Here is a 25,778-nt window from a genome sequence, read left to right as displayed (position 1 = left end):
AACCCAGTGCCCTTTGTTTCTTATTAAGAAAAAATAACACACATGTGCACACACATGCACACATACTCATATATATGAAGTATTTATGTCATATGATCACTCACCCCAATATTTAAAAGTGATTTGACTTTGTGATAATAAGACCAAATACTCCCCTCAGTAGTAAACTTAGAGAAACTGGCACCGAAGCAAAGCTAAGTCTCGAGTCCCTAAGATGCCCTTCACAGGCAGCCATCCGTTTAATTTCATCTATTAAACAAACATAGCAGTTGGGATGCCCACACAGTGAGAAGGCCTGCTTAGAGATGAAATTTTGGCTTTAATTGGAATCTTATGTCCTTTATTAGACAACCATAAGCTTCCAATTATATACACTGTCTTTGCTTCAAATATGAAATTTTGCATTTATAAAAACTTACACATTTTTATTCTTAGCAACAGATTTAGGAATAAAAACAAGCTTCTGTCATGAACAAATATGAGGGGTTTTCTTCTTTCTTTCTTCTCTATTTTAGACACACCCCAAGCAGTTATTAAGAACTGAATAAACACCCACTGTGTATCCAGAACTGTGTTAGCTACTTGGAGCTACAAAAAGAAGTTGGAAAAATGATTTCTGTCCTTACAGAATTTAGGTGATATGTCTCAGGAGAAAAAAATTAATGTACCCAGAACAATCAGGTAACAAATAAACAGTTGCTTTGCTGTCTCCACTAACAATGTAATAACTTCCCCTCCATTTCAGTCTGTTGAAATTTTATTCATTCTTTAGGATCTGTCTCCAGAACTGTCCTTTCTACAGCTTTACTGATTTCTTGAATGTAAGATGGGGCCCATATTCCTGTGAACCAAGCACCCAAGCATTTGATTTAAATTGTCCCTCTTCAAATGTCCTCTGCTCTTTATCATCTACAGGCTGCAGTCCAGCCTCTGTGGCCTGGTGAGGAGCCCCCGACTACCTCTCTTGTCTTTTCCCCGCCAGCTCTTCTATCTACCTGCTATTTTGAAGGCAAACTAAATCCTAGGACCAAACTCAAACCTAGTTTGATCCAGAATCTGGTACCCAAACCAAAGTTACTAAATGCTGTGCATTTTCACATCCAGTCTTTTCTTCCTGGAATAACCCTTTCCTTTCCTTTCTCCCAACTCAGCCCCGATGCAGTTCCACTCATCTGCTAAGTGATCTCAGACCTCACTCTCTCCAGGTTTTCTCCCTTTCCAACTACTAGACTAGAGCATCTCTGTATTTCCTGTACCTATATTTGTGATTCTGGGCGGTAATGATTTGTTTTCATGTGTGCATTCCCCTTCTAGACTCTGTACCTTGAGGGTGGCACCCATGCCTTACTTATTTTGGAGTCCTGAGTGCCTTTTAGAGTGTCTGACACACAGCAGGTCCTCCATAAAATTTTATTAAAATGAGTTAAATTAAATAGGAGTCTAGAGAAGACTTGAGGTACAGGAGGTCCTTACAGACCCTTGGGTTTTATGTCAATGTTGAAAAGGGAAAAACTGGAGCAACACCCCAGAGATGGGCAAGAGCCTAGCAAAAGCTGGGGACCATGAACGGACACATCTGGCTGGAGTGGAGCCTGTAGAATAAGGAGTGTTGGGAAATAAGGTCAGAAAGGCCAGGCAGGGCCATGAAGACTCTGTCAAGTAGAGGAGGTGAAAACTGATGTAATACCTAGTGCAATTCAAGAAAAGAAAAAATTAGAACTATCTGTACACAAAATAAGTCTTATCCCTTCTGTAATACCTCTACTTCAGAATTTATCATTTTATTACTGTTAGTATGTCACTGTTCCAAAGGGCCTTGTATCACTGAAGCATAACAGTGTGGGGTTTTGAAGTGGAGTGTGATGCATGGGAGTCGGAAGCCCTGGAGTTGAATTTCCACTCTGGCACTAATTCGTTACCTGCTATAATGAATTTGTTTTGAGTCGCTAATCCTCAGTGTTCTCATCTGTGAAATGAAGGCATGAAGGTGCATGACATGATTCATGAGTTCCCTTTGATCTCTAGTACTCAACATATGGCAGGATAATGAATTCTTAGCCAACTTATTAATCAACCCTTGTTCTTGGTTTTATTTGCCTCCTTGTTTACCAATTTTCTAGTGTCAGAGTTCCTTTATTAAACTGATCTCTGATAGTCCCACAATATGCTCTGCTGAAATCAGCCTCCGAAGCTTGACCATCTTGTCAGACCTGGAAAGCCCTCCTCAACCTCCACTCCTTGCTCAAATCCCAGCTCCAGCCAACATCTTTCTTAAAGTGTTCCTGACCTCTCCATGTCTCTCTGATATTTCCCCCCACTTTTAGAGTTTAAAGATAATTTGTCTTGAGTTATTACTTCGTATTGACTTTTCTCTCTCCAATTAGTTTGTAAACATCTTAAAATAAGTAACTGTTAAGAGCAATATTTGCTTATCTCCCCCTTGTCACCACACCTGGCACAAAGCTAGGCCCAAAATAAACATCTAAGGAGGTTTTTGAATATTGAACTGAATGATGTATGAGGGATATTAATAAAAATAGAAAACCAAACCGTCAAAAAGGATAATCTATAGGGATTGGCGTGGAAATAATTATAGCATATTGATAATTTTATACATGGTATTTTGTACCCAGCAAAAGACTGTTTTAAGACAGAGCGATCTGTGAAGTTTCTGGTCTGTGGGCTTGTCTTGAATTAAAGAGTGGGTGGTACTAGGGCTTAGAGAGGTTCCAGCCAACTCGGGGAAGAGAGAAACAGAACTGTTTACTGAGTGACTTTGCTGTTGGACATGTCCCAGCCGCAGCTTGGGAACATCGGGCAGAGTTACCACCCCGCTGCCACAACCTCTGCCAACTTGGATAAAAAGCGATGAGGTTGACCTGTCTTTTGGCTCTGGAACAAGGCGAGGGAGCGCACCAGCAGGCATGGGAAGGAAGAAGTTGTGAAATGAAAGACATGAAAAAGAGATGACTCTGATCTTCTTCCCCCCACTACCCTGAGTTTCTCTCCTGCCTCCTTGACACCTGTAAACTGGTATAAAGCGGAATTCTACACCTTATACCAAGTGGAGCCTGGGGCCCATGGAGTCCAGCTTGGGATAACAAGACAGCAGTGAGAATCAGTTGTTTTAGTTGTTTTGTTCCCTAAAGTGGTCCTAGATTTGAAAAGATTTGAAATTAGTGTTCTAGGAAGGCAATTAGCTTTTAAACAATATAACACTTAAAAAAATCAATGCAAAATATAAGACAAAATTTCACTGTTTTAAAGTAGTCGAGTTCTATAACAGGCAGTATCAGGGCTCTCTTGGTTGTAAATTAGCTCATGGAGATAAAACGTCTGCATTTAGGACTTCAGATCCTGCCTTTGCTGTCAGATTGCCTCAAGCTGTCTCTGCTAAGAAAGTCTCGACACATGGATTCATTGTATCCCTTCCCACCTTCTGACATGCTCCAAAGCTGTTAGTGTTTATAAAAGAACTCTACGTTACATTGATTTGTCTTACTGTGTAGGGAAATTGTAGGAATAACTCCTATGTGTCATCAACCATTTAGTTAGCACTCAGTTCCTTAGCAGGGGAAATGGTAAGATTTATTAGGGAAAGTATCCATCATCCCATATAAATAGATGCACAGTTAAAACAGATGTAGCAGGCAGAGTGTATATTTCTGTGTGGCTGAGCATGAGGAACTTATTATAAGGAATGCTGTAGAAAAATCAGTCATTTGGGAAGATGGCACACATAAGGGTACATTTATATTTGATGCGAAATGTTCCTTAAAATAGTAATTTGGGATTTAAGTGCATTGTTGTGGTAGGAATCATTTTTATTAAAAATATATTTTTGCTTTAATTTTTTACTATTAAGAAAATATATGCCAATGATAAAAACAGCCGAATAATAGAAAAAGGATGTAAAGCTCTTTTTTCCCTGCTCATCCCAGTCTCCTGTCTCCTTCTCCCTCAGAGGCCATCACTGTTGCCAATTTATTTTGTGTCATTCAGAAATCTGCACAAACAAGCTCATCCTCCTTTTCAGTGTTACACACGTGGTAGTCCACTCTCCACACTCTTCCAAAGTGGTTCTGGAAATCATTTCTTATTAGTCTGCACTTATGATCCAGGCTTATCATTTTTCACAGATTTAACCAATGTCGGCATCTTGCCTTTCTTGAGTTTTTGCTTGTTTGTTTTAACATTACAGGTACATTTTAACCATAATGCCCACTGCCCAATTCCATTGCTCTCTGCCCAAAGGTAATTACTATCCTGAAATTAGCATGTATCCTTCCTGCCTAGTTATTATATATTTTGACATACATAGTTGGTATTTTGTTGTGTGCTTTGGCACTATTTATTTATCCACCATTCTTTTTTTTTTTTTTTTTTTTTTTGAGACAAGGCCCGCTCTGTCACTCAGGTTGCAGTGCAGTCTTGTGATTTTAGCTCCCTGCAGCTTCAACCTCCCCAGGCTCAGGCGATCCTCTCACCTCAGCCTTCTGAGTAGCTGGGACTATAGGCATGTGCCACCATGCCAGGCTAATTTTTGTATTTTTGGTGGAGGCAAGGTTTTACCATGTTGCCCAGGCCAGTCTTGAGCTCCTAGGCTCAAGAGGTCCACCTACCTGTGTTGGTCTCCCAAGGTGCTGGGATAACAAGTATGAGCCACTGAGCCCCATCCACAATTATATATTTGAACATTTAAGATGGTTCCAATATTTTGATTTTAAAAACAGCGCTACAGAAAACATTGTATTTCATTTCTCCTTGGGCATATGCATGAGAATGTTTTAGGATATATACCCACAGCCAGAATTTCTAGGTCATAGGCTATGTACTCTTCAACTATTTGATATTGCAACATTGTCCTCCAGTGTGATTTTCAACAATACACATCCACACCAGCCGTATTTACAAGTTCTTTTTTTCTTTTTCTTCCACGTCCTTACCAACACTTGGGCTTCTCAGACTTCTAAATGTTGCCAATCTGATGGATGTGAAATAGTACTTTATTGTGGTTTTAATTTGCCTTTATTACTGAAGTTGAGTATCTTTTATGTTTTTTGGCTATTTAGTTTCCCTTTAACAATTAACTATTGATACCATTGACAAATTTTTGACTCTATCGCTTGCTTTTTTTCTTACTGATTTATAGAGATTTTAAAATATTCTTGATACTAATACCCAGTAATATATATTATAATTAACTTCTCCAATGGCTTGCATTTTCACTGTGTCTGGTCTTTTTTAAAATATAATTTTAATATTTAAATGTATTCAAATCATCCCTATTATCATTTATGCTTTTGGTATTTTATTTAAGAAACCTGAAAATGTAATAAAGACATTCTCCTATATTTACCTTGTAATTTTAAGATTCCCCCTGCCACCCTACCATACATGTAAGGTTTTTAGTCTATGTGGGATATATTTTTATTATGGCATGAAGTGGGGATCTAAATTATTTTTCCCTGTACGTAGCCAATTGTCTTAGGACCACTTGTCTAATATTTACCACTCCCTGCTGATAGGTAGGGGACTTATGTTCTATATCAACTTTCCATATATGTATCTGTCAGTGTCTATACCCTTTATTCCTTTCCTTTGGTCTATTTTTTTTTCTTTGAGACAGAGTCTTGCTTTGTCCCCAAACCTGGGGTGCAGTGGCACATCTTGGCTCACTGCAACCCCTGCCTCCCAAGTTAAAGTGATTCTCTTACCTCAGCCTCCTGAGCAGCTGGAATGACAGGTGTGCACCACCACGCCCAGCTAATTTTGGTATTTTTAGTAGAGATGGGGTTTCACCATGTTGACCAGGCTGGTCTCGAACTTCTGACCTCAATTGATCCTCCTGCCTCGGCCTCCCAAAGTGCTGGGATTACAGGCATGAGCCACCACGCCAGCCCCTTTTGGCTTATTTTTATATTCCTGTCCCCAAAGCCACACTGCTTAAAGAATTATAATCTTACATAATTAGCCTGGTAGGGCAAATCACCACTCCTTACTTTTCTTTTTCAAACATTTCCCTGCTAATTGAGTCTGTAGTCTTCCACACTAAATTTTGGGTTAGATTGTTAAATTCCATGAAGCCTTATTGGGATTCTGGTTGGAATTACAATGATTCACAGATTCATTATAAATTCACAGGGTGATCTGCCAGATTGACACGATTATCTTTTCATCCCTCAGTGTCTCATCATTTATCCAGTGCATTTTTCATGTCGTGTTTTATAATTTTGCCTAAATAGGTCTTGCAGATATTTCTGCCTAGATATCTATTCTAAATGGGAGAAGACACACACACACACACACACACACACACACACACACACAATTTTTTTTCTTCTCATACCATACCCTGAACATGTATCCAGAATGCTGAATTTTCTTGTTTGAATTGTCTACACATTCTCCTGCATTTTTAATGTAAATTATCAGATAGTTTACAAATAAGGACAATTTTTCCCCTTTTTTCTAATTCTTATTCTTTTAAAGAGTATTGGCACTGACTAGGACTTTTAATATTAATACAAGGGTTAAGAGAAGCTGTGATAACAGGGACTCCTGACTTGCTCCTGACTCTAAAGAGAATGCTTTTAATGTTTGACCACTAAGTGTCACGTTTTCTAGGGGTTTTTGGCAGCTATATACGTGGGAGAGATTGCTGATCCATCCCTCTCACTGGTTCTCCCTTTTTTCCTCTGTAGAATCTCTATTTTATTTGAAGACATTACTGTCAAGAAAAATGCCTGCATTTCACAGCCACCTTCAACTGGGTGAGGGCATATAACATAGTTCCTGCCATTGCGATGTAAATAAAAGTCATGTATGGAAATTCCAGTAATACCCCTAAAGTGGAAGCATAATCACTTCCCAGTTTTCTCCTTCCTGCCCCTGGAATGCACATATAAGGAATGGAATTGGAACAATCATATTGTACTTGATGTGATCTTAGGAGTAAAGATCTTATCAAATATCTAAATATTGGAAGGAACTTGGCTCTAAGCTAGCTAATCAGTCTTTTACTTGGGAGAGAAATAAAATTTTATATAGTTTGGAGTTTTCTGCAATTTACAGCCAAGTCCAGTTATATAATTATATAATTGATGAAAAAGCAATTTATGAAAAACAAAAAGCTGTTGGCAAACTGGAAGTTGACTACAATCTCGTTTTCCTAATAAAATTTCTCATCTATATTAATGAGGTGAATTACATTGATAGGCTTTTAATATTCAACCATTCTTGGTATTCTGTCATGATATGTTTTTACAGGTGGTAAATACATAATGATTTTATTTCTTGCTTTTAGCAAGGTTTTAATATGAAAAGCTTTAAACATACAGAAAATTTGGCCCGTACAGTGAACACCCATATGCCCACCAACCATATTCTACAGTTGTTTTATTATATTTTCTTTGTGCCTTATCTAATATGAGGTTTTAATGCATTGCTGAATTCAGTTAGATGATATTTTAAAATATTTGAGCACATGTGCTCAAAAGTGAGAAAAAACAACTATTTTCTTTTATTATATTGTCTTTTTCCAGTTTGGGTATCAAAAATATACTTATAAAAGAAGTAAACAGAGAGCTCTCCTGTTTTTGTCTTCACTGAATGAAAAAGTTTGTTCAATACAGGAAATAAACTTTGAAGGTTTGGTAAAATTCACTTCTTTGGGTAAATACTTGATTGGTATAGTACTTAATGAATAGATTTTTGAAACTACAGATTCAGTTCTTTTAATGGGTATAAACAAATAGATTGCCATTTCTTTTTCACATCACTTTTTAGTGATTTATATATTTCTAGAAAACTGTCCATTTCATTTATATTGTCAAATGTATTGATATAATGATATTCGTTGTATTCTCTTATGCTTTTAAAAATGTATAGTCAGAGCCTTTTTTCCCACTTTTTTCTCTTATACTCTCAGTCTTGCCAGGTTTTGTTATTTTATTAATCTTCTAAAAGAATTAGGTTTTGAATCTATTGAATTCTTGTTGATTTTTTCCCCCTTTTGGCTGTTTCTCCTTTTTTTGTTTTTCTTTTTTTTCCCTTCTACTTTCTCTAACTTTTAAACATTTTTACCTTTAGGGTATTTGTTTCCTTCTCTTCTATTATAGGCATTTAAAGCTCTAAATTTCCTTCTAAATACTGCTCAAACTGCATGCCATGTGTTTTGGTACTCATGTTTTCATTGCCTGAGCAGTGTTACACATTTGGTATTTTCTATTCATTTTTCTACCTTAATAATTATTTAGAAGTTTCTAAAATAATGGAGCAGTGTAACTATATATTGATTTTTTATTTTATTGCATTGTTGTCAGAGAATGTTTTATGTGGTTTTGGTCATTGGTATTTGTTTGAAATTTACTTCTTGACATATTACGGTCAGCTTTTTGTAAACGTTTCATGTGTGCTACAAAGAATGTGTTTCCTGGGAGTCTCTGAGCCTCCTCTGGCTCAGGAGCTGCCCATAATGACAATAACAACGATAATAATAATCAAAAGAAGGTGTTGCCTATCATTTTGGGTGCAGGAATTACTTATGTTCTTTATGTCTTCTACAACTGTGATTATAGATTTATCATTTTCTCTTTGTCATTTTGACAATGTATTGTATGTACACACACACACATACACGCATGCTGAAGTTCCAGCATACTGTTTCTTCAATGTGAACTATTCTTTTATCCTTTTGTCATTTTATAATGGCCCTTTTTATCCCTTGCTTTTATTTTGCTTTAAAGTTTTGAAAAATGATGATAATATTGTTATGTTTAATTTTAAAAAATATTTTTTTCTAGTACAGTTTATCCATCTATTTACATAATAATCTATCTGTTTCATCATGTTTAAGTAGTCTTTTGGCTGAATTTTTAAAAATCCTGAGGATTTCCATTTTTTAGTAGGGAAACTCAATATGTTAATATTATATGTATTTTGATTATTAATATGGTGTGTTTTCTATTTATCTTTTTTTTTGGGGACAAGGTCTTACTTGGTCACCCATACTGGAATGCAGTGGTACAGTCTTGGCTCACTGCAACCTCCGCCCCTGGGTTCAAGCACTCCTCCTTCAGCTAGTTATCATTCTTTAACTTTGATTCTTTATACTTCTTTTCTACTTTCTCTTAGGTTGATCTAGTCTTTTTCTTTGACTTCTTTTTTTTTTTTTGAGACAGAGTCTCACTCTGTTGCCCAGGCTAAAGTGGTGCACTCGGCTCACTGCAGCTTCTCACATGATCTCAGCTCACTGCAACCTCTACCTCTCAGGTTCAAGTGATCCTCCTGCCTCAGCCTCCCAAGTAGTTGGGATTACAAGTGTGTGCCACCTCACCCAGCTAATTTTTGTGTTTTTGGTAGAGATGGGGTTTCACCATGTTGGCCAGGCTGGTCTCAAACTCCTGACTTCAAGTGATCTCACTTCCCTGGCCTCCCAAATTGCTGGGATTACAGGTGTGAGCCACCTCACCCAGCTGTTTTTTTCTTTATTCTCCCTTTTCCTCTATACTGGAAGTTAGAAGGTAGGATTAAAATGTAAGAGACACCTGGGAGAGATGAAAAGCCCAGGATTCCATACTACTTCCTCAGACTGAGGAGGTGGGCTTTTCTACTTCCCTCTTCAAGGCAAGGGTAGCTCTTCAAAGGTTTTCCTCCAAGGACATCTCCTGGGTCCCCAGAGCCTGTGTCTTAGGGAGTTCAGGGAGTTCTCTTTTACAGCTTCTGAACCTAAACAGAGAAGGTGGCCCAGGACCTGGGTCCCCCAGGCCCAAAAGCCAGGGGTCAATATGAGCAACAAGGGCATCCGAGGAGAACTCTGCACAAGAACCCCCGAGCCCATCAGCTGATCGGGTGTCAAGTCAGGGTGAACCCACTGTGGCTTCGTCTTCTCTCTTTATTCTAAAACCTTTTTCCTTCCTTTTGCGTTCAGTGGTTTACTTAAAAGCTATTTTGTACTGGATTTTGCCAGTATTTCTATGAGTAGGTACCAATCTGCTATACTCTAAAAAGCTGTGGGAGTTAATTTACTTATCTTACTGACTGTTTATAAGTTCCAAGTCTCACCTTCCACCTTACATATTTTTGTTTTCGTCTGGTTTCCTCTGTTTCCATCTAGTTCATCTAGTTGACTTACAAGTAGGTATTTTCTTTCTTTTTTTTTTTCGAGATGGAGTCTTCTGTCTTCCTCTGTCACCCAGGCTGGAGTACAGTGCACAATCTTGGCTCACTGCAACTTCTGCCTCCTGGGTTCAAGTGATTCTCCTGCTTCAGCCTCCTGAGTAGCTGAGATTACAAGTGCCTGCCACCACAGCTGGCAAATTTTTGTATTTTTAATGCATACAGGGTTTCACCATGTTGGCAAGGCTGGTCTTGAACTCCTGACCTCAAGTGATTCACCCGCCTCAGCCTTCCAAAGTGCTGGGATTGCAGGCGTGAGCCACCGTGCCTGGCCTAGATTCTTCTCCTCTGTCTTGCTCCTCTATACTGATGATTCATTTTGAAGTTCTGAGTGGCCGTTGTTCTGGCCTCCCCTCAAATCTCTTTATCTTTGGGAAGTTAAGACCTCCTCTGCACACAGGCTCCTGGACACCATGCTCTGCTCACAGCCAGAGTCCAGGTAAGAAAGCTGGCCATAGTTCTCTGTGCTGAAGTTCCTGGGTGTATTGCCTTTTCCCCATCCTTCAGTAGTTTCTAAAATGATGGACTTGACAGGTCTCAGGCTTCCTGGCTGGACACACCCCTGGCTATGATAGAAACATACCCAGCTGGAAGCAGCTGACATGCCCAGAGCTTCCAGCAATGGGCTTTCCAATACAACATGTTGGGGCCCTTATTTCCTGTCACTTCTTTTTGACTGGGTGGCTCCCTCTTGCCACAGGCATTCCCTGGGCAGCTGTCAGAGTTAATGTCTGAGCCTGGCTAGCACTAGTGCAGCTGTGGGCTCTGATTGCTACTCGTGAGCAAATTCCCCAGTGAGCCCACAGTGCTGCCTTGACATCTCTTTTAGGTGCAATTCTCTTCAAAGAAGGCCAGCTTCCTAGGTGCAAGCCCTATGCAGTCATACAGGGACCCGCACTCAGAAGACTGTGCTTGGATTCATGCTCTGGTGTTGATAGCTTGAAATTTAAAATAGATAGTAAATAGAGTTTTGCTTTTTATTAGGTTCCATAAATTATGTAGCCTCTCCTTAGGAGAAACAGAGAAGAATACCACTGGCACCTGGGGAAGTGGTTGGGGTTTGTGGACTAACCCAGCATCTTGGGAGCACAGAGCAACAGCCATTATAAGTAATTGTTTTTTCTTCTGTGAAGCTCCCTCCCATCTAAATAAAGCATTTTAGGCCAGGAGCAGTGGCTCATGGCTGTAATCCTAGCACTTTGGGAGGCCAAGGTAGACCTTGGGGTGAGGAGTTCAACACTAGCCTGGCGAATATGATGAAATCACATCTTTACTAAAGATACAAAAATTAACCGGGCATGGGGGTGGGCACCTATAATCCCAGTTACTCGGGAGGCTGAGGCAGGATAATTGCTTGAACCCGGGAGGGGCCCTCAACTCATAGTGTTTTTTCTTAAGAAAAAAGATAACTGTACCACCTGCGAAACTAGGTCATAATATGCACTGCTCTACCCTAGAAGGGGGATAGTACATGGATGGATGAATTGCCCAAAAACTGCCCCTTCCAGTTCCAAGGGATTATGGAAGAAATTAGGAAGACAAACAAGAAGTGAGAAGGCCAGAGGCCAGAGTCTTGGCAAGGAGTGATGGTGAGGAGGTGGTATAGTGGGCGGGCTGGTGGATGAGCTTGAGCCATCAAACCTGGGCCTACGTGGCCTGGATGTTGTATGAGTAATCCAGCAAGTGTCACATGTTCTGATGAGACACAGAGGTTTTGAGAGCACAGAGGTACACAAGAAGGCTCTGGTCAAAACAAAGAGGTACCTGAGTAGGAACTTTGAGATGACCAGAACCACAAATTCCAGAGGGAATTACTTTGCCTCAAAAAGTCAAATCAGAAAAATCAATCTTCAGTAGTCACCAGTCCAGTAAACAGAAAATCTAGCCACTTCACCATTGGTCAGTGAGGATTCAGATAATGTCTCTGCTGCGTGGGTCATCTAAATTCTTACGGACCCCACTATATAGAGACAGAGACACTAACTTGGAGGAGAACAAAGAGATGGAGAGAAAATGTAAAGATGATATTTTACCTTAAGAAACTAAAGACAATTTACATAAAGGAGGCATCTGAATTATTGAGCTGAACTAAGTTTGACTGAAGGGGATAAATTTAGAGTCCTTTCTTCCAATTATCTGTGGATGAGTAGATGAGTTATGGAGAAATTTAGAAGCTGCATTTTCCTTGCACATCTGAGTACAGACTGAATGAATTTGTGACCCCGCTACAAATATGTTTGGCTTCCTGCCAAGCTGGTGGTGATGGACAGCAATTCTATTTACAAGGCTTTGGTGGAGGTAGAGAACGTGCGGGGAGAGGGAGTATGCTGACTTGATGTACTGAGTCTGGGAGCAACACCACCAGCACCATGATGAATTGGCCACTTAACCCACACATGCCCTCTCTTTAAAGGCACTAGCAACCTCACGTGGGAAGTACATTTTGAGTGTATCTGGGAGGGAGATTTTCTCTTATCTTCTGCCTGGACATGGAGGAGGCTGCAGATACCCCAGCTTACTGGTCCAAGAGCTTTGACATCAATGGGAAAGGGGAGACCTGGCAGATTATGGTGTCATTTTGGCTGTGCAGGCCCTATTCATCTTCTCATATGGGATCAAGGAGGCATGATCTACTTGGACAAAATCCTAATACATGCATCTGAACGTAACATCCTGTGAGTCCCTTGTCCATACTGTCCTCTGCAGTCCTCCTTGGGCTATACCACCACCTGCAGGCCAACCCTGAGAAGTACATGTCCAAGCGAATGGAAGAATTACTAGGCTGTATTCTGTCCAGTCAAGATATCTGCATTATGCTTCAGGTGTTTGTAGTCCCAGAGGAAGAGCCCACATGATTTTATCAAATGTTTTTGTCAGTTCCTGGAATTCATTAGAAAATTCCTTACACATTTCTTTTCATGGGCTGTTGTAATAGTTGACATGCTCAAAAGGGATGGAGGCTTTTCTTGGTTCTCAGATGCAGATGCAGTCTTCTAACAAGGCTTACTTAATTTACTCCGACCTTCCCCTGACACACCTGACCCAGCCAGTCCACGTGACTGTCTGCATCCACTGAGATGAGCAACATCTAGTGCTTGGAAGACTTAGCCCTGAAGTCTCCACCCCTGCCTTTCCTTCTCTAGGAAACTGACTTTCCAAAGAGTGTAATTGCTCCTGTTCCTTGGGGATAAGAATCACTTGTCATAGATTTGGAGTGGCTGAATTAGATGCAGAAACTCAGTTTGCAGCAGAGTCAGCTTCCTCAAGCACTTTGGATTTACCATTTCATACCCAATCCTGGGAGCCATAGACACAGGAAGGAATACTACAGCACCAATCCTGGCAATCATCTGTGGGGAATTTTAAGACAGCCAGTTCTGGCCATCACTAATAGAGGTAGTGAGGCCTGGCAGGGGCCCACATAATTGGATTTTTATGATATGTGGGTGTAAAAGGACTCAAGTAGTCAAGTATGAGCCTCAAGTCTACATCCTGAGCTGCTGGATGACTGGTAAAGCCAGAGGCTGCAGTATATAAAACTAAGAAAAACAGGTTTGGGAGATAAGACCAAGTTCTATTTTGAAAATGTTCAGTTTGAAATGCTTATTAGACATCTAATGGAAATGTCAAGTAGGTGGCAGAATATGTTAAGTCTGGAGCTCGGGAAATGTCAGGGCTAGAGAATATAGATCTGGGAGTTATTGACAGAGAGATAGAAATTAAAGCCATGGGACTGGATAAGATCTCCTACAGAGTCAATGAGTGTATTTAAAGAACAGAAGATGTTAAAAGAAAGTAAAAAATGAGGAATAAGAGGAAAGAGCCAGCAGACTCGGAAGAAGCCAATCGGGGACGCAGGAGGAAAACCAAGACAGCGCGTCGACTCAGAATCCAAGTGGTTCACCAAGTCAAATCAAATCCACTGCGATGTTGAGGAAGAGAGGGGCTTGGAAATTGTTCAGGGGATTTAGACATGTGGAGCTCACTGGTGATCCTGAGAAGAATAGCTTCACTGCAATTAGAGGGAAGAAAACATGATTGGAGAAGACTGAAAAGAGACCATGAAATGAGGAAGTGGAGACACTGAGTACTGACAACTTGCTTTAGAAATGACAATGTAGGGAGGTCTGAGAAGCAGGAGGGAGTAGTTGGAGGGGGATGTAGATTCTAGGGAAGACAGGTTTTTAAAAGACAGGAGATATTATAGTATATGTATATACTATGGGAATGATCGAATAGAGAGGGATGTGGAGATGGTGGAGAGGGTGAGTCATGAAAAGTGCAAAGTGTTTGAATAGGGGATGGGGAATCCAGGGCTTAAGCGGCAAGGCCTAGGAGACTAAGGGTGCAGGACAGTTTTTCCATCACAGAGGAAGGAAAGGCAAAACTTAATGAGAATAATGATGGGAAATGTTACAGTTGTCTTCTCGTTGTTTCTATTTTCTTAGTAAAAGTAGAGATGAGATCTGTTTCAGCCAGCTCATGCCAGCTCAGTTCACTGAGACTCTGCCCTAGGCCCAGAGCCCAATAATTTACCATGACAACTGAGTTAGAACAGCCCCTGCATCTTGCAGAACGTTCTAGATTGCCAGAAGTGCCACTGCCAGATCTGGTACCTGTCCTTGAGAAAGGATGTCTGCTAGAGAAGCAAACACATGGAATGCCCCCACCTCAACTGAAAACCCACCTAAACATGGTAAGACTTTGTAGTCACCCAATGAAAAACACCACCCAATGCAGTGGGATGTGGAAGAGCCAGACCTAATTAGAGCCTCCTCCCACATCAGGCTACGGCTTCTGGCATCCTACAAAAATATCAAGAAAACTTCCTTAAATGTTTTTTACCTTCCCCCTCTATACTGTGTTCTGAACTTGCTTGTTCACAATGGATTTTCCCACTTTGTCCCCATATTTGGATGTACACTCTCTCTGTACAACCTTTTAGAAAAGATGGTTCTTTGGTACTGCCCAAGGGGTTTTAAACTCAGTTCCTTCCTAGAATGTTTTCCCTGAATCTCTACCTCTTTAGCTCCAATGAGCCTCAGACATGTCCCAGGCTCCCAGCTACCTCATCTCTTCCCAGCCTGCCCAGGCCCTCACTTCTGAGGGATGAAGGTCCTCACGCATATAAGAAACCAAGTGAAGTAGATTTTAGAAGGATAAAATAGTGTAACCATAAAGTGGTATTCAAAGCAGCAGCAGGAGCAACAGGGCTTTCTGAGCAAAGTTTTGCTATTCAGCTTTCTTTTTTTTTTTTATAATTGTTATTTTTTTTATTGCATTTTAGGTTTTGGGGTACATGTGAAGAACATGCAAGATTGTTGCATAGGTGCATACCTGGCAGCGTGATGTGATGCATTCCTCCCCATCACCTATATCTGGCATTTCTCCCCATTCTATCTCTCCCCAACTCCCCACCCCCGACTGTCCCTCCCCTATTTCCCCCCAACAGACCCCAGTGTGTGATGCTCTCCTCCCTGTGTCCATGTGTTCTCATTGTTCAACACCCACCTATGAGTGAGAACATGTGGTGTTTGATTTTCTGTTCTTGTGTCAGTTTGCTGAGAATGATGGTTTCCAGGTTCATCCATGTCCCTACAAAGGACACGAACTCATTGTTTTTGATGGCTGCATAGTATTCCATGGTGTATATGTGCCACATTTTCCCTGTTCAGTCTATCATCGATGGGCATTTGGGTTGGTTCCAGGTCTTTGCTATTGTAAACAGTGCTACAGTGAACATTCGTGTGCATGTGTCCTTATAGTAGAACGATTTATAATCCTTTGGATATATACCCAATAATGGGATTGCTAGGTCAAATGGAATTTCTATTTCTAGGTCCTTGAGGAATCACCACACTGTCTTCCACAATGGTTGAACTAATTTACACTCCCACCAACAGTGTAAAAGTGTTCCTATTTCTCCACATCCTCTCCAGCATCTGTTGTCTCCAGATTTTTTAATGATCACCTTTCAAACTGGCGTGAGATGGTATCTCAATGTAGTTTTGATTTGCATTTCTCTAATGACCAGTGATGATGAGCATTTTTTCATATGTTTGTTTGGCCTCATGTATGTCTTCTTTTGTAAAGTGTCTGTTCACGTCCTTTGCCCACTTTTGAATGGGCTTGTTTTTTTCTTGTAAATCTGTTTTAGTTCTTTGTAGATTCTGGATATCAGCCCTTTGTCAGATGGGTAGATAATTTTTTTCCCATTTTGTTGGTTGCTGATTCACTCTAATGAATGTTTCTTTTGCTGTGCAGAAGCTTTGGAGTTTGATTAGGTCTCATTTGTCTATTTTGGCTTTTGTTGCCAATGCTTTTGGTGTTTTGATCATGAAGTCCTTGCCTACGCCTATGTCCTGAATGGTTTTGCCTAGGTTTTCTTCTAGGGTTTTTATGGTGTTAGGTCTTATGTTTAAGTCTTTAATCCATCTGGAGTCAATTTTAGTGTAAGGTGTCAGGAAGGGGTCGAGTTTCTGCTTTCTGCATATGGCTAGCCAGTTTTCCCAACACCCTTTATTAAACAGGGACTCCTTTCCCCATTGCTTGTTTTTGTCAGGTTTGTCAAAGATCGGATGGTTGTAGATGTGTAGTTTTCTCTAGCCGTTAAAAATGCCTTCTAAAGGAATAACACATCCCTTGGAAAAATGAGTGAAAGTACAAATGAATTAGGGTTTACCGAAGATAAGTGTAAAGAAGGTTGCTTCTCTAGAAGACCACACACACACACACACACACACACACACACACTCTTTGGTTACTACACATAGTAACTACATGTATTGTAGCTTACAGATGAATGAAAAACAAATCTGAATGCCTTTTTTAAAGCAAGATTTTTGTAGTAAAACACAAAGAGATAATATAAAAATAAAACACGCATGATGGCACGTAAATATTCTAATTCGGTAAATAAACTTTCTTCAACCAAACATTTGTGGAGAGGTGTTTGGGTCCTCTATTTGAATCAAAGTATCTTAGTAAAGGTACTTCTAACTAAATAGGAGTCAGGGTGAATATTTATTTTCTCACATAATATGTGACTAATTGAATGAGGCTATTTTGCTTTTGTTTTCTAAACAATTCATAATTGGAAGCCTAGTTTGTCAGGTGCTATGACTCTAAATGATTTTGGAACTTCTTGTTAGGAACTATCTGCAGAGCTGTTTTGATGAATAGGGTGACTGATTATTTCAGTTTTCCAGAATGTGGGACTGTAGAAGTGCAACAGTCTTAGGCAGATCTTCTTGATTTACCTGGAACTGAGGGAGATTTCCAGTCCTACAGCTGGGCATGTTGCAGCCAAAATGGATTGAGTTTGGTCACCCTATTCATAAATCATACAAGAACTACCAGCTCATTGCTTTATAGTCATGCAGTGTTACTCAGTATGATCTCCTCCTTAATTTTAAGACTGGCCCTTGATATCCTTTGGCTGTTTCAGAGATCAAATGTTTTCCTCCCCAAACAAATATAGCAATGTACAGAAGAGCCTGAACTCAGAAGGCAATTTTACAGACTTCCCTCCCTCCCTCCCTCCCTCTCTTCCTTTCCTCTTTCCTTTCTTTTTATTCTTACCTTTCCAAATCTGAGTCACAGTATGGAAAAGTGTGTTGTACAAGTGGTGGGTGTGATAAAGACTCTTCTTCACCAAACTTTGGTGAGGTTCCCCTGAACCCTCTTCTCGACTGGGCCTTTCCCTTGGTCCCCATCCTGTCTCCGGCCTGCCTGGTGCAGTTTTAGGAAGAATTCTGCCAAGTCCGTTTATTGAGAATACCCTCCCTTATATCTGATCACCCTTGGTATCTGACCAAATTCATTCAATCCTGTCTCCTACCCGGTTTTGGAATCCCTCAAACCTCAACTTGTAGCTCAGCCCATTATCCCTTCCCCTTACTTTTAGCTGCTTAACACATTTTATGGTAATCACTAATTCATCACAGGGAACTGAATAAGAACCATTTAATATGATTATCTTCTCCATTAAAGCTGTCATCATAATTAGAGCTGCAGTGAACTGTTTGCCAGGAATTATAACTTCTGCCAAGAAAAACTTGGGTGTCATTTTAGAAAAATTCTTAGGTGGGGGAGGAGGAGATCAGGGCCATCTGTGTGGGGATCCAAAGCTGAATAATGATAAGCAAAGCCCCTTTCTCCTGCTCTCTGCCAAACTCTGGCCAACCCTCCAACTGGATCTTTCCAAAGACTTTAACATGAACCGGCTTTCAAGGTAGTCCAAGGAGCACACCCACTCATGGGAAGAAAGCCTTTGGAAAAGGCAGCAACAAATAAACATTAGGCCTGTGTGCATAAGGCTTCCTAAAAGTTGTTCCAAATGGTTTTGTTTGCTACCCCACTGTTTCCAGGGCAACCACCTAAGCCAGGACAGAAGTAGAAGGAGACACGAGGCTAGATGGGACCACCCACTGCAATTCTCATTTTATCCTGATGGCAAGAACCTTTATCGACTCAAAGTGTTTGTCAGGCCTCTCGCTGTGAATCACTGGAATAACATTTTGCCCTGATGGAAGTGTGTCACAGGCTGCTGCTCCCACATCCCCCCATACTGAGGTGTTTTTAAATGGAACCAAATATCCCAGGGGAATTTTCTCTGCACTACTAGCATTGCTTTGTCGCACATTTTCAGATTACACTTTGTAAATTATAGTTGAAAAAATGCATTATGCTAATTTCCTCCTGCATGTCTTTGAGTTATTTTTAGGAAAAGTGTCTTTTGAATTCAGCTTCTCAGGTAAATGTTTAAAATGAAGAGAATAGTAAGACTAAGGCAGAGGGATGCTCCAGGCTCAGACTGCAGCTGCTTTACAATCTGGCACTTGGTAGTGAGCACAACTTGTGTGTCCAGCATGGAGTTTGGCTGCCAATAGCAGAAGAAGCCCTGGACTGGGCATCAGTAGATGTGGTGTGCATGCTGGTTATGCAACTTTTTGGACATGTGACTTTGAAGGAATTTGTTTGATGTTCCTAAGTCTTGACTTCCTCATCTATGGAATTAGGGAGTTCAGCGAGGTCTCTAGAGTGCCTTCCACTTCTCATACTCCATGCCACTCTGTGCTAAACTCAGGAAGATGACTTCAAATCACATGAGCAGATCATGTTGACTATCTTTAAAAAGAATGAATAAACTCAGGCCAGGCGCAATGGCTCATGCCTGTAATCCCAGCACTTTGGGAGGCTGAGGCCAGTGGATCACTTGAGGTCAGGAGTTGGAGACCAGCCTGGCCAACATGGTAAAACCTCACCTCTACTAAAAAATACAAAAATTAGCTGGCTGTGGTGGTGGGTGCCTGTAATCCCAGCTACTCAGGAGGCTAAGGCGGGAGAATCGCTTGAACCCAGGAAGCGGAGGCTGCAGTGAGCTGAGATCACACCACTGTACTCCAGCTTGGGCGAAGAGCAAGATTCCATCTCAAAAAATAAAAATTAAAAAAGAATGAATAAACTCAATCTGTGAGCATTATAAAATTCAGCAGCATAAAATACTTCAGCCTACATTCTTCATGATCTCTTACTGCACTGAGGTTGCTGATTTTTTCACATGATGTGCTGGATATCTCTTATTTGCTCTTCAGATCCATGTTCCATCATTCTCCATCCTGGCAGACTGTCCTATGAGGACTACAGGCTCGTGTCCTGTGGCTTCCAGGTGAGCTCAGCAAATGTGCAGGAGATTGAAAAACAGTTGAGTGTGAGATTGCTCCCTCCCTGCGCCTTGCCTGTGAGGTTGCCATGACTGCATTCCTTAACCAAAGGTCACAGCTCTCATAAAGCACCCTCTCTACCTAGTGGTCTCCAAATTTCCATAATACATTCCTCCACTTGTTGCTTCAGGTCTGGGGCACTGTACAACCCCTGTGGTTCTCTATGCCCAGTCTATATTTTTAGAAACTCATTTAGGCTGGGCATGGTGACTCATACCTGTAATCCCATGACTTCGGGAGGCTAAGGTGGGAGGAATCTGAGACCAGCCTAGGCACATAGTGAGACCCCCATCTCTAAAAAAGTAAATAAATAAAAATAAAAAATAAAAATAAGTAAAAACTAGTCTTTATTTATTTATTTATATTTTAAAGATGGTCTCGCTCTGTCACCCAGGCTGGAGTGCAGAGGTACAATCCTGGCTCGCTGCAACTTCCGCCTCCAGGGTTCAAGTGATTCTCCTGCCTCAGCCTCTTGTGTAGCTGAGATTACAAGCACTCACCAGCATGACCGGCTCATTTTATTTTTTTTATTTTTTAGTGGTGACAACAGGGTTTCACCATGTTGTCCAGGCTGGTCTGAAACTCCTGACCTCAAGTGATCTGCCCACCTCGGTCTCCCAAAGTGCTGGGATTACCAGCACTTTGGGAGAGTGAGTCACCATGCCTGGCCAAAACTAGTCTTTAGTAAAGTTTCCCCAGATTGTCCAGTATGAATGAATCTTCTGTTTCCTGCTGGTAACTGACTGATATACTCAGTTTCTTGAGATTACGGGTGGCAAGACCACAAAGTCTCTGGTGCTTATTACTGAAATACATAAATTTATCTTGAATACCTGTTTTTTGTTTCTTTAATTGAAGCTCAGAAAAGATAAGAATCTCTGGGTACTGCTGCTTGGTTATACAGTACTTGATCCTTATACATGCTTGTACTAAACAAGATTCAGAAGCAGATAACAGAAAGCTTCTAGTAGTTTTAGTAAGAAAGGATTTGCTAAGGAGAATTCCATGCTCACAGTTACAGGGGCTGGAAGAGTGGGCTATGGGCTGGGCTTCCAGAACAACACCACAGAGCTGATCTGTCTAGAGAACTATCTCTGCAACGATCAGGAAGCTGGGGATCAGGAAACCACTGTACCACTCACCAGCTCCAAGATCACACTACCTTGTCACAATTCAGTATTCAGAAAGTTGTAGCCTCAACTGTTTGCCCCAAACCATGCTGTACCTGATTCGTACCATCAAAATGAAGGCCTGGCACTGCCTTCTTTCCTATCTGACTCAGTGTTAACTTGAATTTTCACATAAGTACATCTTATTTTTGGATCCTAAATCATATTCCTAGCTGTACATAAGTCTGGGAAATGTCACTTTTAGCTTTCTAGCTTCTGCAATATGGGAAGGCACTCTACAAGAAGAGTAGAATGAATTCTGTGCAAGCCCATCTACTCGGTCTGCCACAAAATTATTTCAAAAGCATGAACTTTGGAGATTTAAAAAGGACCAACATTCAAATATTTACTCTAGAATTTATTAGCTACATGACCTTGGGCAGAATGCACTTAATATTACTTGGTTGATTAAGCCAAAAAGAAAACTATTAAAGGATATTTGATAGGTCACAGAATTGCCAGGAGGGCTAGAGAGCCAGGCTCAAGGATGAACTTCCAGGACACCACCTCAAACAGATGTCAGGACCTCCTTGCATTCAATGCTACATTTTGCACAGCCAGCAGGAACTTAACTTTACTGACATAAGCGCTACTGCCAGCTCTGTTACAGGAACTCAACAGTGCCACCTCTGAAGGCCAAGTGGCAGTGGTGTCACTCTCACTGGCAAAAATGGATTCCATGTGGCATTTCTTTCTCACATTACTCTCATCTCAGAGAAATTTCACAAAGATGTCTGAGGGAGCCTGAGTCACATTCTTGTACCCAGCTAGCTGCAAGGGTGATGAAGAAAGCATAATTTCTGCTGTTAATTTGGGGAGGAAAGAAACTTGCTAAGCAAAAGGAGAGTGTTCACAGGTGCTGAGCTCCATACAAAATAGACTACCCCTACTCCAAATGGCTAAGCAAAAAGGATATTTGTTGGCTCTCATTCTCTTTCTGACTCTTGTTGTCACTTTGCTTTCCTTTCCCCAAGCTTCATTCTCAGGCAATCTCTCCCCGAAATGGTGGCAGGCTCATCCCTGAGAACTGCAAACTTACATTCTACCAGCCAAGCAATCTCTTGGAAAGAATGTGTCTTTCCCAGTCGTTTCTTCAAAACTCTGTGGCTGACTCTATTGATCTGACTTGGATCACATAAGCTTTCCAAATCATTCATGGAGCCGGGAAGATGGAATAAATTTACAAATCAATTTTGGGTTACATGCCAACCAAGCTGCAGAGGTATAGGTTCAGCCCTTCTAGAACTGTGTGGCTCAAGCATAGGGGAGGAAAGTTTTTATAAAGGAAACTTGGGATACTTACAGGTGAAAACAATCATTGACCACTATAATCTCCTGGGCTGTTTGATATGCATCCACACACTCTTCTTCTCATGCATGCATATCATCATTGTTAGCACCTATAATAGTGCAACTCTTCTACGTACATCTCAAAATTCCCTGCTTCTCCAGGTTCTAGGCCAGTTACTGCATCCAGCTTTTGGGTCTCTTGGCAACATGCATTATTTTCAGCTTGGTCCAGAATGGCTCCTTGTGTATTGGCAACCTGAGGTTAAATGCTAAATTTAACTTGATCTACAATGGTAGAAATGGGTCAGGTTAGAGTGGTCATTGGCCAACGGAATTTATCACATCCTGCTTCCCAGGAATAAAAAGTGCTCTCTGCTCCAGTGATAGAGTGGGTATCTTGATCAGCAAAAGTAGTTGATTCTGGTTCTCTCCTCTAGGAGAAGAGCCGAAAATGCCTAGTACCCACTGTGGTCACCTCTGAAAAGGACAGTGGAGAGGCTCACTTGTGAGGGTTAAACTGATTTAGGACCCAATTTTCCACTGAGAAGAGTTTGGGGGCCTGGAGATTATGTTAACTTAGTAAGTGTTTATCCAGAAATGACAATTTTCCTAGAAATGTAGGAGGCTCTCCATGCACATCCAACGCTAGGATGTCCTCTCTCATAGCAACAGGCCTTAGAGTTCTGCTCTTCCCTCCAGCTCTCAGCCACAAAGCCTCCATTTTTCACATTTCCTGGGGGCAATGACAAGCAATAGGTTGAGTTGGAAGAGACAAAGCTAATCTCAGCTCCAACATCCCATGTATTTCAGTGGTTGGGCTACAAAGAGTGAAGCCTTATCAGTCAAGGAAAGCCCAGAAGGAGGTGCTTAGCAGGGCTTTTCCGGGAGCCTTTTTTATGTCCTCTTAAGTTTTCAGAATCTTAGACATTACTTCCACTAACTTTATCTCAGGGGAGAGAATTCAGCTCAAGATTATCTGACTACTATCCCTCTTTGATCACAGGCCACAATTAGAAAGGGCTTCCCTTAGCAGTTTCTGTTCTCTCTCTCTGCTTTCTCATGAGCCAGTTGTCTCTTACTTGTGGTAACTTATCTTGGGCTAAAAAAAAAGTATCCAACCTGATCCAACCAGCTAACATTTTTCTACTGACTCTCCCAAAGCTCCCACTGGACTGACACATTGCCTGAGTTTCCAGATACAACATGCTTATGAAGATAGGCATTTTCTAAGCCACAGAAGGGGAGGTTCACACTTTTTCCTGCCTCAGCATGACCCTTCCAACTTCACATTGTCATTCTAAGTGTCAGTTGTGACTACTATGTCCAGGAATCAATTTACGTTTCAGTCTATTTCTGTTTCTGCACAAACAAAAGAAACTCACCAGGCTATCTTAAGCAAAACAAGAAATGTGTTCAAGGATGTGGACTAGCACAAAGAATGAAAGGAAACGCTAAGTAAGCACCAGACTGTGAAAAGGCCAGGAATCAAAACAGCTCTACGTATCCAGATAGCAGGAACTAAAGTTCAGTCTCTTTTCGTGGCACTATTAGTAGGATAAATGATCTCCATTATTTTCTATCTCTACATTACTCTACTTGAGATTTAATTTTAGGGAGACAGAGTCTAAATGGTATTCTTGGGTCACACATATACTCACCTCTTGGTCAGGGCAGGGCAAGGCAGGGCAGGGCAGAGCAGGGCAGGACATTTTGAATGATTACTTCACTAAGACTAGCAAAAAGATTGTTTCAAGGTGTTTTTACCAGAGAAAGACAGAGTGAGTGCCAGGCAGGCAAAACCCAAAGATGGTCAATATTTGCTATGTGCTAAGCACTGTGCCAGTCTGTCTGGATCCAAGATAAATAATGATGGCTAACATTTATTAATCATTTGCTAGGTGCCAGGAACTTTCCATGTATTATTTCAGATAATCTTTTTAATAAATAGTAGATACTCTTTTTTTTTTTTTTTTTTTTTTGTGTGACAGTCTTACTCTGTCACCCAGGCTGGAGTACAGTGGTGCAATCTAGGCTCACTGTGACCTCTGCCTCCTGGGTTCAAGTGATTCTCCTGCCTCAGCCTCCCTAATAGCTGAGATTACAAGTGTGTGCCACCACAAAGCGTGTGCCTGGCAAATTTTTGTATTTTTAGTGAGATTGGGTTTCACCATGTTTGCCAGGCTGGTCTTTAACTCCTGACCTCAGATGATCCACCTGCCTCAGCCTCCCAAAGTGTTGGGATTACAGGCATGAGCCACTGCACCTGGCCATAGAGTAGATACTCTTATGTCTTAGTGATGCAGGATTTTTACTCCTTAGCTTGACTAGTTCCGGGTTTTTGTCTCACAACCAGAAAAATTAGTCACACAGACATCAAAGAGTAAGTGGAAAATAATTTATTAAGTGGAAAGGGGAGCTCTCAGCAAAAAGAGGGGTCCTGAGAGCAGGTTGCTGGTTGTCCCCTTCACAGTTGAATACAAGGGCTTCTATATAGCTGCTGATGGGGCTGGGTTCCTATATTAGTCTGTTTTCATGCTGCCGATAAAGGCATACCCAAGACTTGGCAAATTACAAAATAAAGAGGTTTATTGGACTTACGGTTCCATGTGGCTGGGGAGGCCTTGCAATCATGGCAGAAGGTGAAAGGCATGTCTCACATGGCAGCAGACAAAAGAAGAGAGCTTGTGCGGGGAAACTCCCATTTTTAAAAGCATCAGATCTTGTGAGACTTATTCACTCTCACAAGAACAGCACAGGAAAGACCTGCCCCCATGATTCAATCACCTCCCACCAGGCCCCTCCCACAACACATAAGAATTCAAGATGAGACTTGGGTGGGGACACAACCAAACCATATTGGTTCCCTATTTGTATAAGGCACAAATTCTTGGTGGCTCCACCCCATTCTTCCAGTGCACTTGCAGAGCCCTTAGCCTGAGCCCCTCCACATTGATTTATTTCCCTTATTGCGCATGTGCTAAGGGACAGAAATTTTTACCGTGGGCATGTTTAGACAAGCCCCCATGTTAGGCAATGACCTTAGGGGGTCGGAGGTCCTCTGGGGACCCTCTCCTATCTGTCTAGGAGAGTTCTCTGCCTCCTGCCTCTATCATTAGGTCAGTTAATTCTGTCCATCCTTAATTCATACGTCAAAATGATAACCCCAATATATCAGAATGTAATCTTATTTGGAAACAGTCATTGCAGATGTAATTAGTTAAGATGAGGTTATTAGAGAAGGCCCCAATCCCATATGACGGGCATCCTTATAAAAAGGAGAAATTTGGATACAGCAAGATGCACACAGTGAGGACACCATGTGAAGATAAAGGCAGAGAGTGAAATGATGCTCCTCTAAGACAAGGAATGCCAAGATTGTCAGCAAACCACCAGAAAGGAAAGGAAAGGCATGGAA

The 25,778-nt window shown here is 41.2% G+C and overlaps 1 long non-coding RNA gene across 1 annotated transcript in view; it reads left to right on the top strand.

The window, feature by feature from the left end:
- Positions 1-25,778, top strand: part of LOC135268654 (uncharacterized) — a 132,067-nt gene that overhangs the window by 31,360 nt on the left and 74,929 nt on the right. Inside the window, exon 2 of the long non-coding RNA XR_010336933.1 lies at positions 19,776-19,849. This is a non-coding gene — a long non-coding RNA (uncharacterized LOC135268654). The remainder of the gene's footprint in view (positions 1-19,775; positions 19,850-25,778) is intronic.

The sequence above is a fragment of the Aotus nancymaae genome, unplaced genomic scaffold (genome assembly GCF_030222135.1).
Source record: "Aotus nancymaae isolate 86718 unplaced genomic scaffold, 86718_ANA_hifiasm-v0.15.2.pri h1tg000041l, whole genome shotgun sequence".
Taxonomy (NCBI): Eukaryota; Metazoa; Chordata; class Mammalia; order Primates; family Aotidae; genus Aotus; species Aotus nancymaae.
This window is presented reverse-complemented; position numbering and strand designations above follow the sequence as displayed.